The sequence below is a fragment of the Eptatretus burgeri genome, chromosome 3 (genome assembly GCF_056783735.1).
Source record: "Eptatretus burgeri isolate ZD-2024b chromosome 3, Ebu_testis_v1, whole genome shotgun sequence".
Taxonomy (NCBI): Eukaryota; Metazoa; Chordata; class Myxini; order Myxiniformes; family Myxinidae; genus Eptatretus; species Eptatretus burgeri.
The window spans coordinates 132,987,043-132,994,542 of NC_140963.1; the positions used below are offsets into that span (position 1 = coordinate 132,987,043).

General features: G+C 47.2%; 1 protein-coding gene across 3 annotated transcripts in view; it reads left to right on the plus strand.

The window, feature by feature from the left end:
• The first annotated feature begins 7,388 nt into the window (after positions 1-7,388).
• Positions 7,389-7,500, plus strand: part of LOC147031004 (uncharacterized) — a 38,093-nt gene continuing 37,981 nt past the window's right edge. The window contains exon 1 of one of the 3 annotated variants that reach the window (XM_085875649.1): positions 7,389-7,500. This exon is cut by the window's right edge and continues 758 nt beyond it. The gene's annotated coding sequence lies outside the window, so the exon portion shown is untranslated. The other 2 variants (XR_015056626.1, XR_015056625.1) reach the window with 2 other exon arrangements.

Consider the following 7,500-nt stretch of genomic DNA (forward strand, 5'->3'; position numbering starts at 1 on the left):
ACGTGATGATATTGATTTAGTAGTTGATAACCACAACCCCTCTCCACCGTTATGTGTCTATAAATTTTTCCATCGTTCCCCCTCATTAATCCTTTAAATTGTTCCCCACGTAATCTGATTTTTCACCAGCACCATAATGTGTCTTTGAAGCTAACTCCATTTTCACCAGCTCCGTAAGAACAGTGCCTCCCCACCCCCCCCCCCCCGAGGATGGCAAAAGCAACGCATGGCAATGGTGTGCCATGGTAAGGGTTGTGGCCCTTTCTGGAATCCATCAGACCCACCCAAAACCATTCATAACCACAGATGTGGAGAGAGGCTTTAAAGGCAGGGCGGAGAGCCAATCTGCACAGTCACGAGATAAGAAAAGCTGGGGGTGGAGACAGAGCAGGCAGTTGAAACCGTCATTTCAGAGGGCAAAGAGCTCAGAGTGGAGTCGGCACCAAGCAGTGAGTCGGTTGGGCATGAGTCATTCAGCGAGTGGACATGGCAGACCCACTGAGAGGTGGGAGAAGACGACGCCAAACGAGCACGCGTGTTCCGAGAGGCTACGGAGCCCGGACGCTCCACCGCCGACATGTTTCTCTGTTCCGCCAAAAGCTTCGCCATCTCACTGTCCTTAGCCCTGACTAACGCTAATCCCTCGCAGGCATCGCGCAGAGATCAGATTCTTTCTTCCATTGTCCCATGACCTCTCCCTTGTCTAAATCCTTGTGGTGTGAATGATTTAATATATCACATCGGCCTTCACAGTTCCTCAGTGCATGGGATTCGTGAGGAAAATATTAACTGTTGATATGCGTGCCTCTTCTTGTTCTTCTTGTTCTTCTTGTTCTCCCTATCCCCATTTACTTTGATTCCTTGTGAAACCTGTTTCTCACCCTTGGCCCAAATGGCCTCTCCACAACTTGTGTTTTTCCACTGCTCTTTCGGGCCCACAAAAATGCACAAAGGGCCCATGTACAGTGGTCTGCAAAAGTATTCACACCCCTCCCTTCCAAAGTTTTCACATTTTTGATGCCATCTGAGTTTATTTCATGATGCTTCCAAATCAAACTTAATATATGGAGTCTTCACAAACTACTCCAAAGTGATAAAGCTGAAAAATTCAGTTAAAATGTGAATAAGTTCAATTAACAGAGAAAAATCAGATGATTCTCAGTTGTATAAGTATTCAAATACTTTACCTAATTAACCCCAAATCACTTCAGGAGCAAATTATTTATTTGAAAGGTTATAGAATAAGTGTAATAGGTTTCACCGACATGTAATCAGTGGTTTAAATAATAATTTAAAAAAGCTCTCTGCTTGTCTTAGGGATTTTAAGGTGCAACACACTTGGTCAACCAACAAGGCAAACGTGAAGACCAAGGAGCTTTCCAAGGAAGTCTGACATAAAGTGGTGGAGAAGCACCGTTCAGGAGAGGGTTATAAGAACATTTCAAAGTCACTCGTTATCCCATTGAATACGGTGAAATCCATCATTAAGAAGTGGAAGACGTATCCTACAACCCAGACTCTACCCCGATCAGTTCGCCCTTCCAAACTCAGCAGCCAGGCAAGCAGGAAACTGGTTCAGGATGTAACTGTAAATCAAACAATGACTTTGAAAGATCTGCAAGACTCTCTGTCCAAGATGGGGGTCTGTTCATCAATCAACAATATCCCGCTCCCTTCACAAAGTTAGCCTCTATGAACAGGTGTCAAGAAAGAAGTAATTACTGAAAAATACGCATCAAAAACTTACACGGGGTGTGTGAAAAAGCATCTTAATGATACTGCAGGCATGTGGAGAAATGTTCTGTGGTCAGATGAGACAAAAATTTAACTTTTTGGTCTAAATTCAAAGCGTTATGTCTAAACACTGCACATGACCGAGTCAACACCTTCCTTCCTGTTAAGCATGGTGGTGGCAGCATCATGTTATGGGGCTGTTTTTCATCAGGAACGACTGGCGAGCTTGTCAGGATGGAAGAGACAATGGATGGTGCAAAGTACAGGAGAATCCTTGATGAAAACCTGCTTGAGTCAGCCATGAATCTGAATCTCAAACTGGGTAGGAGATTCACATTTCAGCAGGACAATGATCTGAAGCACAAAGCGAAAGCAACACTGGAGTGGCTGAATAAGAAGAAAATAAATGTTCTTCAGTCAGTCCTGACTTGAACACAATTGAACATTTATGGTGAGACTGGAAGATTGCAGTCCATCGATGATCCCCATCAAACTTGGCAGAACTCGAGCAATTTTCATGTGAAGAATGGGAAAACATTTCACCATGTCACTGAACAAAGCTGGTAGAGATCTACCCAAAAACATTCATAGCAACCATTGCTGCAAAAGGTTCTTCCACCAAGTACTGACCTAATGGGCTGAATACTTTTTCAACCAGTGAATTTTGATTTGTACCTGTTTTTACAGGTATTCCTGACATGTATCCTCCTTCAACTATAAGTGTTTCGTTTGATCTCCTCGGTTAGGCCTAGGTCACATTTGCTCTACGGCGAGGATACGGCGGCCGTACGCCCTCTGAATTGACAGAAACGTGCGGCGGCCGCAGAGAAACTGAGGTGGCCTCAGGGTGGCCCTACACCGTATGGCTATATTTTACAGGCCGTAGGGTCACCGTGGAATTATAGCGCGGAGTTGTCACTTTTTTCATTTCTACGTTCACCGTAGCAATTCGACAAGCCAAGCTATGACGTAGATGTGTTCCACGTCGACCGTAAGTAGGGCGTACGGTGGGCTTGCGTTATTCGTTCGGCTGCCGTAAGCTCTTCTCAATGAAAAATGAATTTTCCCAACCCTCAAAAAATTACGGCGGCCGCACTATTTCCACGGTCGCCGTACGGTGGCCTTGCGGTCTGTGTGACTACCTGCGGGCAACGCAGGGTCGACGCACGGTTCCCCTACGCCCGCCGTGCACCTACGTACGGCCTCCGTGGCAGTCTGCGTCGACCGTGCGTCCACCGTGCGCTACCGCAAGAGATCGGAGTATAGGTGTTTGCCTATTCACAGTGGTTCCCCCAGAATCCCAATTTAATTCATTCCAGGAGGCTGTTCGGATTGCAAAAAGTTTGGATTCCAAAAATATTTTCCCAATAAGAAATAATGGAAAGTGAATTAATCCGTTCGTGGACCCCAAGAAAACCCACTTTCAAGACACTTTAAACTGAAATTCCCCATGTTTAAGGTAAAATAGGATGAGTAAATGACCTTCGGTAGCGGTGTATTGGATGCAAACTGGAACAATCACCAATCCAAAGGTCCACACAGGCTCGAGCTCCGTCCTGGGTTCCGATCGCTCGCGCACTCTGCGAGAGCGCTGCCCCCGGGGCAGCTCATCAAACATGATGCCCGCAGAACCACAATCACTTTCATCAAACGCATCGGGCTGACGTAATCATGGATATTCCAAATTACAATGGGTTTTGCTGTGAAATTCAATCCTTGCCCGACAGTCCGTCACACCACGTGATCGGATTGCTTTTTGTGTTATTAATTAAAACACGATGATTAAAAAAACAAACATCACAAATGAAGGTGAAAACACGAGGCTAAGTCACATTTGGCTTGGCGGCCGGAGGGTCTACAAAATTTACGGGCACTAGCAATTATAAAGCGGCCGCAGTATTTCCACGGTCACACAATGTAGCAGTCACACATGTTTTTATTTTTCGGGTAGCCGCACGGCGTATTTACAAATTGTGGAGACCAAAAACGTGGGGGTGCCGCACGGTCTTTGATTTGATGTCGCACGGTGACCTAAGGGCGTTCCTGCGGCGACCATATAATTTTCAAGGCAGACGCAAGGCAAGCACAAGGCGACCGCAGGGCGACCGCAGGGGGACCCTAAGCCAAACGTGCGGCCAGAGGGATGGTAACGAATGGGTTAATTTTTTTTTTTTTTACCAGTTCTTTTGTTTCGGCTTGTCGAATTTCAACGGCGAACGCAGAAATGAAAAAAGTTATAACTCCGCGTAAAAATTCCACGGCGACCTTACGACCTGTAAAATATAGCCAGACGGCGTAGGGCCACCCTGAGGCCACCTCAGTTTCTCTGCGGCCGCCGCACATTTCTGTCAATTCAGAGGGCGTACGGCCGCCGGATCCTTGCCTTAGAGCAAATGTGACTGAGGCCTAAAGTATTGATCGATACACGAGAGATGCTTTCACGAGGACTTCCACCGACAAACTGAATGAACAAAGCGTGAAGATGCGGCTCAAACAGGTGGGGGAGACACGTGAACAAACATGAACGCTACGTTGTGTTCAGTTTTTTTAAATGTATTTGGTTTTTAGGGCAAAATTTTCTCAAAAAAATTGTTCGGATTCCAATTTGTTCAAACAATGGGGCGTTCGGATTCTGGGGGCACCACGGTATATTATACTTTTAGTATATTCAGTTATATATACTGGTATATTTTTATTTCAGTAAAAAAGAGAACTGGTATATATACCCACTCGTTACCGTCCGTCTGTCCGCACGTTCGGCTGAGGGTCCCCCTACGGTCGTCCTGCAGGCACCTTGCGTCTGCCTTGAAAATTCTATGGCCGCCGCAGGGCCCCCTTAAGGTCACCGTGTGACATCAAATCAAAAACCGTACGGCACCCCCACGTTTTCGGTCTCCACAATTTATAAATACCCCGTGCGTCTACCCGAAAAATAAAAACATATGTGACTGCTACATTGTGTGACCGTGGAAATACTGTGGCCGTACATTTTGGAGACCCCACGGCCGCCATGGCAAATGTGACCTCGGCCTAATGAATAAAAAAGTTCATTCGGAAAAATTGTTTCTCCTTTATTCGCAATTCATCTAAATCTGGAATTATTGCTTGGGGTGAATACGTTTGCAGGCCACTAGCCTGTCACATCAAGAGACTTCGGGTAACACAGGTAATAGCCCTTGTGGCCCACGATAATAAAGAAAATGATGTGAGCCGGCAGATGGTTCAAGCCGGTAGAAGGTAGAAGCTGGCAGATGGTGTGAGCCGGCAGCAGATGTCCTCATCGATGTCAGTAGGACCGTGCGTTGGCAGCAGTTATGGCGGCCGGCTTCAGTCCGACTCTACCCTTACCCTAACTGCCCACGAATCCCTCTATCTAATCTCGAGCTCCTGCTCTTCGGAATCCCTCTTAACTGAGCTCTCCCTCTGGGGCCCGTGAATCCCATTTAACTAACTTAGCTCCTGGAAGGACATCAAGGCATGTGCGATGACTCTAAAATATGGAGGTGGGATGGTCTCTCATGGCTCGCCGAAGGAGTCGCCTGATCAGGGTGTTTGCTCCAGCCGAATTCTGGGAAAGCCCTCTCTGGCTTTCCCCAAGTGCCCTTCCTCGCATGTGGCTCCTCGAGCCCTCTCCTGGGTGCTCGAGCCCACAAATCTGGATCATCCCTGAGGGCTCATGGCCTGCTAACAATGCCCCCAAGAACCCAGGGTGCCCTTCTCTAAAACCTCCTCGCAATTCGCCACACCCCCTGCCCATCAATTCACTTTTGCACCAATTGAAATTAACTTGCATCAAGCAGCACCAACACCAGAATGGCATCCCATTCCAAAACAGCTGAATCCCCGCTATCTACCTAATGCTTATAAAAGCGGGGATTCTCTTCACAGGTGGGTGTACCTCCTCATACACACCCTCTTCACACCATTCATTCAATCCAGTGCTGAAAAATTTGGCCACACACCTCATTCACCTCATCACATCCATAATTCATTCCTCAAATTCCAAATCCCATCGGGTTGGGATGAAGAGGTAAGAGGTAACCTTGTAGTCTAACATCTGCCAATTCAACAAAAATTACCCATCATCGATTTAAAATGTGTTCTAAAATCCCTACAATCTCTAATGTCGTTCCCTGTCAGCCTGTCTGCTCAGTCTTCAAACTAGATTTACCCACTGGGTGCTGGGGATTCCCTCAGCAGCCGTTGCCATCAGCCCAGCGCTTGCGCTGTGGGACCTCCACAAGGTCCACATGGAATCCATGGAGATTCGGCAACCGCAGCTGTCAAGCCCAACTCGCATACCACGGAACCTCTGCGGGATTCCCTTGGGGCCCACGGAGACTCCGCAGTCACGGTCGCCACACCCACTTGGGTCCTGCACACTGCACGGTTTTCCATGCATGCCTGGCTGGTCTCCCCATGGGGCCCACATCTAGTCCCTTCTTTCATGTCCCGATGCCCCCACATTTTTCCCAATTCTTGTGGAGGACACTGTGAGAATTTCTCTTCCTGTGCCTCCTTTTATAAATGGCTGATGGGGAATTCATCCCCTCTGCCAATTTACCTTACAGCCTTCTCCTTTCCTGTAAAGCTTACGGACACTGAAACACGCTCAATTGGCTGCGTTTCCTTTTAATCCCCTGGGCTTCCCACAAAACCCAGAGGGCACATCCAAACCCATTCCTATCTAATCACCAGAGGCCTGCACACATGGATGCTCCAACGTGTGTGACCCCCTGCTTACCCCTCGACTCACTCCAAGCTGGAACCAGCTCACCACTCCCTGGGGAAGCCGTCCTGCTCTACTGCTGCACAGTCTGTCTCTGAATGTGGCTTCCCTATATGCGTTCATCCATCTCCCTCAATGTCTACACTATGTACCACGCACACCGGCACCACACTCACCCCACTTTCCTCACTCACCACACTTATTATTTGGCATGTGCCGCAGCACATTGCCCACTGAAAGTGGCCTGAGAAGGGCACTCCCACTCAGTGGGTGGAAGTACCTGCAGGTCAACAAGACAAATCCTTTAACCCAAAATCCAATCATATGTACTCAAGAACCAATGAATGAATGGGATGCCTTAATTATTTATACCTTAAGTCCTTTATACACGATAGAGAGCCAGAGGGAATTGCCAGGATTGAAAAAGATTGTCGGGCAAACCTGGCGAGTTCCGTGGACAATGGAAAGTCCTCGTCATTCCGGATCGGAACCGGTCACCATGTAGTGGAGGGAGAGAGGACAATATGGAAAGTTGATAGTGTTTAATAATATGCAAAAGCGACGCACATCTAATATCACAATTAATTACTTCACGCTTATACTGAGACACTCATTAACGAAATAACTATGCAAAATTAAATATCTTTAACCCACTATATATGGCATAATATTGGGGTGGTTGGGATTACACATTTTTAAAAAGAAAGGCGCATCCAACCAAAAAGTAAACGAGATCTACTCTACTCATTCAAATTATAAGCAAGAGCAGACCCGGTCAAAGTGGGGGGCGGGGGGGGGGGGGACGTTTCATCCGCTTTCCAGTGAGCTTCCTCAGGCCGATACATATAGCTTCTTCAGGCCAATTTATGTTCTGACAGGACAATGACCCTAGGCAGACAGTTTTGGCTGTTTGCTTGGGGTTATTGTCCTGTTGGAACATAAATCTTCACCGCAGTCTAAGTCTTTTACACTCTGACGCAGATTCTCCTCAAGGGTTTGCCTGTATTTGGCTCCATTCATTGTTCCCTCTATTCTCA